At 35.0% G+C, this 11,335-nt stretch overlaps 1 protein-coding gene across 15 annotated transcripts in view; it reads right to left on the bottom strand.

Annotated features, from left to right (window-relative positions):
• Positions 1–11,335, bottom strand: part of ZNF644 (zinc finger protein 644) — a 95,985-nt gene that overhangs the window by 22,759 nt on the left and 61,891 nt on the right. The gene's annotated exons all lie outside the window — the stretch shown is intronic.

Raw genomic sequence — 11,335 nt, 5'->3', positions numbered from 1 at the left:
GACACACACAATATAAATGAATATGCTACAGACTGAAAAAAAAATCTAAAATCTTATATATGAGATTGTTAATAAAAAAAAATTATCTTACCTAAGTAAATTTATTGTGGACATTCTACACTAGAGAATAATGTAAAGTATTACATATTACACAAAAGTAAAACTTTTGTCACTTCAAACTCCATAAAGGTAACAAAACACCAATCAGTAAAGAAGCTTACTTGAATGTACTTATGTGCTATCAACAACAATGACTAATGCATGAAACTATATTTTTTAATTTAAAATAAGACTGTTCTGCTCTCAGTATTTCACATTCTCCTAAAATTCTACTAATTTAAAAAACATTTCATTCACTGGGTTTCATTCTATCCTTATGTAAATTATCCTTCATTCTAAATTTGTAAAGTTAAAATCAAGAAGCTTTATGCTTCTTTAAACTTTCATAACTTGAGTCCCCAAATTCAAAGCATTCCCTAATAGGAAGTTATCCCATTTTATGATCTGACAGTCTACTGCAATGACTTAAAAGTTTTTACTCTAATCTGAAAACATCATAAATGCATGGTAAATTCTTTCATTTATTTCATATAAAATGTAGATAATATTTTCTAGGCATTTAAAAAAAATTTCTAATTGAAGGATAATTGCTTTATAGAATTTTGTTGTTTTCTGTCATACATCAACAAGAATCAGCCATAGGTACTAAATGCTTTTGATAATATATTTAACTGTTATGAGAGGACAGCAGAATATTTTAAAAGAAGACTTCTGAAAGTTTGGAAGACAAACATTCCATGGCTATAAATACTGCCCCCAGTATTAAGAATTTCCTTGTACTCTGTTCTTATTTTGCTCTTAGAAATGGTCACACTATATAGCCGTTACCTTGGAAGAATGTAAGCTCTCTGAGGGTAGGGATAGTGAACTCTTAGAACCTAACAAGATACTTGGCATAGGTGCTCAGGAATATTTGTTGAATAAAGCACTAATGTGGTAAATGAATAAAAACACAACTGCAAAATCAATTCAAAAGTTTCTGAAAACTAGTTTTCTTCTTATGAAATTTGGGTATCTCATTTAAATATTGGAAATTCCATCAAGTTTCTGATTTCTTAACTCAGCAGTTATAGCAAGGCTTTCAAAATATCTAATAATCATCAAGTGCAATTTACAAACCTGCTATTTGGCAACCCCACATATTTAATTATTTGAAGTACTGGCATAATATTCCATATTTATTTTCCTTTTGCACCTAGTATTAAGTATAATTTATTAATGTTACAAATATTTATTGAGCCCCTACTATGTGCCACACACTGCTCTAGTAATAGGGGTTCAGTAGCAAACGTGCCAAAGTTCCTGCTCTCAGATAAAGAATAAAGTCTATCATTTTTCTTTTATAGTATTCTTATTTGTATAATGAGTAATTTTATTTAGAACAGCAGGAGCTTTAATTGCTATTTAGAAATGAAAACATTTTCAATGAAGTTTATTATTTATAATTTATTTTATATACCAAACATATATTTTGTAAAACATTAAATCTAGTTAAAGAATAAAAGAACTGCTTCTAAGTATTTTCTTCTTATTTCACAACTTAAAGCAGCTCTTATAAATATGACCTTATACCTTCCACAAGATATGTTCTTTAATACAACAAATACTACAAATATCTTTCTTTGGCATTATCACTTATACCAACAATTATTTTTCTGACCTTCATAGGTCTTAGAATTCTGTTTTGAGATTGGCAAATTTCCACAGTAATAAAAACAGACTTCAAGTAAGATCATATTCAATGATATCACTCCAAAATGGTGCTAATGCAGCACCCAGCAGGAGTTTCTACATCACATACACAGAAGTTAAAAATGGGCAGCACATAAACATGTGTTAGGAAGGAGTGTGCAAATGTCAATGAAAAGGAAAGCAAATCATGATGCTATACTACTACTCATTAATGATGTTTCTTATTAAGTAGAAAAAGTAAAACGCCCAAATAGGAACAACCACATAAATCAGAAATGGACAACAAATCTTTCTTTTTAAAAAATTAGCCTGTAAGACACTTACTTTCTATTCCAACTTATTATAATCACAGAGGTAGACAAATATATGCTCAGTCAATCTGAAAGCCTATATTAGCTTTTCTCAACAGGAAGCAACGTTGCTAACAAAGTGGTAAATTCAGTGTTAATGAGTGGCTTCACTGTTACCACCTCAGAGGTAAAACCTTCCATGTTCCATGTTCCACCCATCTGTTCTGGTGTTAGAGGTTCAGAGATGGAACAGACGCTTCCCATTTAAAGCAACTTCATTGGTACCCCCTGAACAGCAGGGTGACAAACTATGAGAATATCATGTCGGCTTGGAGATTGCATTCTCATTACTAGAATGGCTTTATAAGAGCTTCCATAAATTGGAAGATATCAAAGTGTTTTGCTCAAAAACAGAGTATATATGTATAACAAATTTTTTAACATACAAAATACATGTAGTAAAAGACAAGATAAAATTGAATATTGTGAAAATATAAAATGAGGTCTTTAACAATCAAAGTTTTCCTTTACATCTACTTAGTGAAATGCACCTTACTTGTCTCCAAGACTATCTCTGCTCAGAACAGAGGAGTCATTCTTTTTAAGAAAAAAATTTTATTAGTACATTAATATTAAAAATCTATCACATCAGTCTAAAAATATGCTATAAGAAACTGAATAAGTAAGCTAGTATTTTAGCAACCATAAAAAATCTTCCTGGCTTAATTTTCAGAATATATTTCTAAAAATGAAAAGATATATTCAAGATACATTTTTTCTTAACAGCATTCAAGACTCAAAGCTATTGCACTGAGATACAATAAAGAATAATGGATCATCAATATGTGTTGCACTGATTCAGAATTTTGACATCATAAATTATTTCCCTACATTCAGGACGTTTATGGAGGAGAATCCAGGCAAGAAAAGATATTTTGACCTATAAACTAATTTCACACACTCTCAAACAGATTTTTCAACAATCTCTATACAGTTAAATACATATAACAGAGTTATAAATATCAGCTTATGTCAACATAACAAAGGAAGGGACATATCTGAAGGTAGGCATTATTCATTAAGTTTAAAAAAGAGAAACTACTAAATTAAAATAAACAAATTAATGTTATATTGTTTGGCCTCTCTAAATTTCAATGAAATTGCTGTATCAATTAGAATCTTTTTATTAAATGTTTAAATACTATCACTGTGTCCTCCTCCATGTAATCATATAACTATAGAATTTTTCTTTTAACTGAATTGTAAACTGTTATTTAAAAAATTCACACACTTAATGAAAAGCTGCAAATGGAATTTTAAATCTACATAAAACACATTTCAGGTTCTAGGAAATATAATGAGTTCTACAGCTATAACTGCCTGTAGTTATATACTACTAAGAGCATTAAAAAAAAAAAGTACAAAGGTCAGATCTGTCTTCAAGATGACAGATCATCACTTATATGCCTCAAGCTAGACTTATTGTCTCAGAAATCTCAAACATCAGTATTTTTGCAAACTATCAGCACTTGCTATAACACCCTCACTACACTACATCTTGAGGTTACTATAGAAGAAATGAGGTGATAATTGCATATTAACATAATTATTCTGTAATCCCTCTGAGCAAGCTTCCTAGGTCACTCAGTAATTCAGATTAGATACAACCTTCCTGTCATCAAATCTATGCTGTCCACTTTCTGTTCATGAATAATTCTTTTTTTGATAGAAAATTAGCTTAATTTCATTCTTTTATGTACATTATTAATTGTATTTATTGTAAGTAGGTTAATATTTTGTGGGTACTTATTACATAATGCCAACCTTTGTCATGAAGTATGATTTCTCACAAAACACAGTACAATTTGCCCTCATTTCTACATTAGTTCATTAATAACTATATTGCATAGCTATAAATAAATTATAATGTTGCCCATTAGCTGAGTTACAGTTAGGATCTGTCAGATTTTACAAATCCCATGTTCGTTGAAATTATCCTTGAGAACACATGACAACTTCAGTTAGACATACATGAGGTTGGGTTAATTGTCATTCTAACTCCAAAACAAACCTCAGTTAACTGAAACATTAGACCTAAAATTACTTCAGTATTTAAGCCAGATATACTATACACAATATACAAATATATACACACACACACACACACACACACACATATATATACCTGTCTCACCTAGTGTACAATCAAGTGAAGACAGAGTGTACTGTATATAACCATATCATCCAGGTAGTATCCTAAGCAGGATGTCACATTGAGAGGAAACTCTTAAAAAAAATAGTGAACATTCATAAGGGTATCCAGCATATAACATAATGAATGAAGAGAAAACTTGGTATGTTTAACCAATTTGCCAATACAATTAACAATCTTCAAATGTTTTAAGGTTTGGCATATAGAAGGAATAATATATAATCAATATGCTTGAATCATAAAGATGTGGTTTTATCTAAAGATTAAGAAGTAGAAACAGGAACCATTCAGCATTTCAAACGGCTGTTAAGATTGAATTGAATGACTCAGCAGGCTGGACTATTTGTCAGAACACTGTGGAAGGAAATATGGCATTGGAGATTGGACAAGATGTTTTCTAAGGCCCTTTCTTATATATACTATGCATGTTTAATGTTTGGTTATTACACTATTAACACTTTACATTATTTTAAATAATGAGCTAAAAACAAAAGTTAAATATATACTGCTGTTGCTAAGTCACTTCAGTTGTTTCCGACTCTATGTGACCCCATAGACGGCAGCCCACCAGGCTCCCCTGTCCCTGGGATTCTCCAGGCAAGAACCCTGGAGTGGGTTGCCATTCCCTTCTCCAATGCATGAAAGTGAAAAGCGAAAGTGAAGTCACTCAGTCGTGTCCGACTCCTAGCGACCCCATGGACTGCAGCCTACTAGGCTCTCCGTCCATGGGATTTTCCAGGCAAGAATACTGGAGTGGGGTGCCATCGCCTTCTCCTACTGAACTTTAAAAATATTCTCTCAATTCAAAATTACCTGAAATAATCAAGTTAACTTGTAATATGTTGATAAGCTGATTCTTCAACAATGAATTATGGCATTAAATGACTAGCACATTGAGGTCACAGAGCTATATGCATCATGAAAACTCCACTTACAGACGTATTTTCTATTGACATCACCAAAAATAAAAAACACTGGGTACATAATGCTTTCTTGACAGCAGCATGTGGCACTGCCATGACAAACTAATGATCTAATTCTACCACCTAACACAAAATTACACTGAACTTGTTGAAGAGTTATGTTCCTGATACCATGTATTATCCTCATTATTTAATAGGAAGATGTTACAAATAGTAAGATACTAAGCCATAAACACGTAATAATACAGAACAATTCTTATAGCAAAGTACACATCTCAAGAAGCTGCTATATGGCAAACTGAAGCAGGTTTATGCAAGGAGGATAAAAGAAGAGGGCCCACAAAGGTGTAACTTTAACAACCTGGTAAAATCATATAATAATGAGATGCAACAGTAGTAGAAAAAAATGCACATTCACTAATAAAAGATTAATTCTGTAATGAGGAATTCTGCAACCGGAAGAGGCAAGGTAATAAATTACAGCTGCAACCAAAGGAGAGCATTAAGTCATATTCAGCACAGAATGACTGACTGTCATGTTTTTGAGCTTTCATATATAGTTAGAACAAGGTAAGTGATCATTTCAGTTTTGACAGGGTAAAGGACACACATATTCACATAGCTCCAACAAGAACAAGTCATGTTTTTTTAAAAATTAAAATGAGCAAGTTCCTTCATATGACTTTCAAACCAGTCAAACTTTTGACCACAGTTTTATATTAATAGTTAATAGCAGTCAAAAATGCATCAATGCCACACTACTAGATAATGTGTCAACTCTGTCCTCCACCAAAAAAGTGTTAAACTGCCATAAATCATTTTATTTCAGGTCTTTCAGTATTCTTCGGTCTATGATGAGCTTCCTATTTCTGCTTAATTTTGAGATATTTTATAAACCCACCATATCCAATAAGTGCAAAAGAAGTGCAAGTGTTAGAAATCCTAGGAAGACAGACATACAATTATAAGAAGTGAAAATATAGATAATAAAAAAATACCCAAAGTGGTAAGATTAGTATTATAGATGCATATGGAATGCTTCAGAAAAGAATTCTTCAAGGGCAAAGAGAAATTTACCATTAAAAAGTTACTGTGCCTACACATTTCACAATAATCAGCAAGAGACAAAGAACATGAGAAAGGAAATTTTTGAGGACAGAATCATAATCAATGTCAGATGTCTTTTTGTTTAGTGGTTATTAGAAAAGGCTAGGAATTTGTTCAAAAACTCAAAAATTAAGAATATTCTGGACTTCCGTGGTGATACAGTGGATAAGAATCCACCTACTAGTGCAGGGGACATGGTCCAAGAAGATCCCACATGATGCATAACAAGTAGGCCCGTGCGCCACAACTACTTAGGCTGTGCTCTAGAGCCCAAAACCCACAACCTACTGAGCCTGCACACCAAAACTACTGAAGTCTGTGCACTCTAGTGCTCCAGAACTACTGAGCCTGCACGCTGCAACTACTAAACTCCTGAGCCTAGAGCCTGTGCTCTGCAACAAGAAGCCACTGCAATGAGAACCCTGCACACTGCAACCAAGAGTAGCCCCACTCACTGCTGCTAGAGGAAAGTCTGCATGCAGCAACGAAGACCCAGGGCAACCAAAACAAAAAAATAATAATAATAAAAGACACAAATAAAAAAGAATGTTCTAAGGGCTGCTGTTGAAACTTCTACTCTAGCCACATACAATTCTACAGGATTAATGTCCACTGAAGTAAGCACATCAAAGTTAGTGACATGACTGCAAATGCAAACAACTGTGGCTTTGAAAGAATTCCTTACAACAGTTGAAGAAATAATTGTACCTTAATATACTGCCTGGAACACAAGAAATGTTATGTTAGTTTATTTCTAATGTTCAAAGTAGAGAAGGGCATGGCAACCCACTCCAGTATTCCTGCCTGGAGAATCCTCTGGACAGAGGAGCCTGGTGGGCTACAGTCCATAGGATCGCAAAGAGTTGGACATGACTGAAGCAACTTAGTAATAGTCAAACAATTTTGGTAACTCTTTCAAATTCAAAGCTTCACATACTCAACTGTAGGTACATTAAAAAAATTTGTGGATTTTAATGGTTAAAGTAAAACTCTCATTATAAAAGTTCCATTAATTCATTTGGCAATAATATATTAATTAATCATATTTAAGAAGCACAAAATTATTTAAGGCCTAGTGGAAAGTAAACAGAAACATCTTCACATCTGGAGAATAAATTATTTCCCTGAGTTACAATTTAATTTTATTGAAAGGGGAGTTCAGATCATAATTCTGTAATAAGCACTTAACCTTTCACCTATAATACATTTAAACACTATTAAATAAATTCAAATTTACATATATTTAGATGGGAAACTGTCACACTTTCATTGAGAACTAGAAAAATGAAACAAAACTAGAAGTTTTATTTTCTATAAAATCTTTTTATTAGACATAAATTATTGAATTTACCATTTACTCAACTTATCGTTTTTCTTTTCTCTGAAATCAGCCTCAAGGGACTTCTCTGGTGGTCCAGTAGTTAAGAATGTGTCTTTCAATGCAGGGGACACAGGTTTGATCCCTGATGCAGGACGATTCCACAGGCCATAGGGCAACTAGGTCAGTGCGCCACAACTACTGACGCCCATGCGCCCTAGAGCCTACGCTCCGCAGGAAGAGAAGCCACCGCGATAAGCAGCTCATACAAAGCATCTAGAGAGCAGCCCTCACTCACCACAACTAGAGAAAGCCTACACACAGCAATGAAGACCCAGTGCAGCCAAAGGCAAATAAATAAAATAAAGTCAGCCTTCAAGATTCCAATTATCTTCTGAGAAAAAGATTCCAAGGTAACCACTACTCTATAATTATCTTCATTCAGGATGGTAAAAAATCCAAATATAAGAAATTTGCTTTCCTTTAAACAAGGTATGCACCTCTATTTTTTTCAAATATTTTTAAAATTATTTTAATTGGAGGATAATTACTTCACAATATTGTGATGGTTTTTGCCATACATCAACATGAATCAGCTACAGGTAAACACGTGTCTTTCCAGTCCTGAACCCCCTCCCACCCACCCCTATCCTATCCCTCTGGGCTGTCTTGTCCCAAAGCACCAGCTTTCAGTGCCCAGTTTCATGCCTTAAACTTACCCTGGTCTCTCTTATATCATTATCTTTAAAAAAGAAAAGAATGTATTTTTGTGAAGGCTGCTGCTGCTGCTGCTGCTAAGTCGCTGCAGTCGTGTCCAACTCTGTGCAACTCCATAGACGGCAGCCCATCAGGCTCCCCCGTCCCTGGGATTCTCCAGGTAAGAACACTGGAGTGGGTTGCCATTTCCTTCTCCAATGCATGAAAGTGAAAAGTGAAAGTGAAGTCGCTCAGTCATGTTCAACTCAGCGACCCCATGGACTGCAGCCTACCAGACCGGAGCCTACCTCCGTCCACGGGATTTCCCAGGCAAGAGTACTGGAACATTTATTTACTGTGAATTTAAGTAACTATAAAATTTCACCAAAATGTTACAGAAAACACTACATTATATTTAGAAAACATAAAACTTATTAATGATCAAACACAGAACTATTTTCAAACAATTATGATTTAAAAGAAATTCCTGGGAATTTCCTGGTGGTCTAGTGGTTAGGATTTGGCACCTTCACTGCCGTGGCCAGATTTAGTTCCTGGTGAAGACTGAATCAGGTTCACTCATATGGAAAAAGACTTAAGTCATGGTCAAGGTAGTAATTTTGAACCATCAGAGACAGACTGCATAATTTCCAATTTATCCAAACCATTAAGCCAAAATGTTATCAATAGTACACTACTGTTTTATGAAAGGTGACTGAAACAGATTTTGAGGTATTTCAGGGAAAATTATAATTATTCCTTACACTAACTAATCCAAACTATCAGTATTGCTGATAGTTTTTTTTTTTAACTGCACTGTTATCTGAGTAAGATTATATGGAACGCATACATACAAAAAACTGTTTGTATCAATAAACAGCAACACATTATTTCCCCACTGCATAATTTGAATTATACAGTTTACAGTTCAAGGGAAGTAGAAGGTTCTATAAAATAACATGGCTAAGAAAAGTCTCACAGAAAAGAGAGGGTTTTAGCTAAATTTTATACTGCGGTGCTGAGACAATCACTCTTTTGAGGCAGATCTGCCTCAGTTTGAAAAACAGCTCCACAGTGTTTAGCCTTCAGACAAAATTACTCCACTTTCCTTCAACTTCATGTTGCTTTATCAATAAAATAAGAGTGAAACCTTCTGTAGGATTGTGAGGATTAAGTAAGACCATGTACATAAATTATGGCAGAAAATGAGGAACTAAAGAGCCTCTTGATGAAAGTGAAAAAGGAGAGTGAAAAAGTTGGCTTAAAGCTCAACATTCAGAAAACCGAGATCATGGCATCAGGTCCTATCACTTCATGGCAAACAGATGGGGAAACAGTGGAAACAGAGGCAGACTTTATTTTGGGGGGCTCCAAAATCACTGCAGATGGTGATTGCAGCCATGAAATTAAAAGATGCTTACTCCTTGGAAGGAAAGTTATGACCAACCTAGATAGCATATTCAAAAGCAGAGATATTACTTTGCCAACAAAGGTCCGTCTAGTCAAGGCTATGGTTTTTCCAGTGGTCATGTATGGATGTGAGAGTTGGACTGTGAAGAAAGTTGAGCGCCAAAGACTTGATGCTTTTGAAATGTGGTGTTGGAGAAGACTCTTGAGAGTCCCTTGGACTGCAAGGAGGTCCAACCAGTCCATCTTAAAGGAGATCAGTCCTGGGTGTTCATTGGAAGGACTGATGCTGAAGCTGACACTCCAATACTTTGGCCACCTCATGTAAAGAGTTGACTCATTGGAAAAGACTGATACTGGGAGGGATTGGGGTCAGGAGGAGAAGGGGATGACAGAGGATGAGATGGCTGGATGGCATCACCGACTCTATGGACATGAGTTTGAGTAGACTCCGGGAGTTGGTGATGGACAGGGAGGCCTGGCGTGCTGCGATTCATGGATTCGCAAAGAGTCAGACACGACTGAGTGACTGAACTGAACTGCAGTCCCTCTCCTCAGCAGACAACTGGATTAAAGTCTTACTAAGCATGGCCCTACCCACCAGAGCAAGCAAGACCCAGTTTTTCCCATGCCAGTCCCTCCCATCAGGAAGCTTGCACAAGCCTTATCCACCAGAGTGCAGACAGAAGAAACAAGAATTACAATCCTGCAGTTTCCAGAACAAATACCACAATCATAGAAAATTAATCAGAATGCAAAGGCAGAGGATTGTATCTCAGAAGGAAGAAGATAGAATCCCAGAAAAACCACAAAGATGACTGTATATCATAACTGAGTGGAATTACTCCACAAATGCAAAGGTGGTTCAATTTAAGTGAAGTGATCAATGTTATATATTAATAGAAGAAAGGAATAAACTAAACAATCAGCTCAACAGATGCAGAAAGATCACTTGACAAAATCCAACACTGTTTCATGATTAAAAACACTCAGCAAACTAGACTAGAAGTGAATTTCCTTAAAATGGTAAAAGGTATCCATGAAAAACTCACAGCTAACATACTCATCAATGGTGAAAGACAAAGTTTTCCTCCTAAGACAAGACTGCCTGCTTTTACCATAGCTATTCAACATTGTACTAGAAGTTCTAGGCATAGCAATTATGCAAGTAAAACAAGTAAAAGGCATCCTAATTGGAAAGAAGTAAAACCACCTATCTGCAGATGACATGATTCTATACACAGGAATGCCCTGGAGATATCTGGTGTTCACTTCCAGACCACTGCTTAAAAGGGAATATTGTAACAGAGAGAGACAAATTTTTGGTTTCCCAGTAAATATAAAAGTTATCATTACACTATATAGCTGACCCTTGAACAACATGGGTTTGAACTGCACAGATTCACCTGCATGCAAATTTTTTTCAATAGTAAATACTACTATATACTAGTAAATACTACAGTACTACATAATTCAAGGTTGGTTGAATCTGTAGAAGAGGAACCTTGGCTATGGAGGTCCAACTATAAGTTATACTTGGATTTTCAACTGTGCAGATGATCAGCACACCAATCCCCTGGCTTTTCAAGAGTCAATTACAGTCAATTAAATGTAACACAGCATTATGTCT

This window comes from Bubalus bubalis, chromosome 6, assembly GCF_019923935.1.
Source record: "Bubalus bubalis isolate 160015118507 breed Murrah chromosome 6, NDDB_SH_1, whole genome shotgun sequence".
NCBI lineage: Eukaryota > Metazoa > Chordata > Mammalia > Artiodactyla > Bovidae > Bubalus > Bubalus bubalis.
The sequence above is the reverse complement of the archived record's forward strand: the minus strand, read 5'-3'. Positions and strand labels throughout refer to the sequence as shown.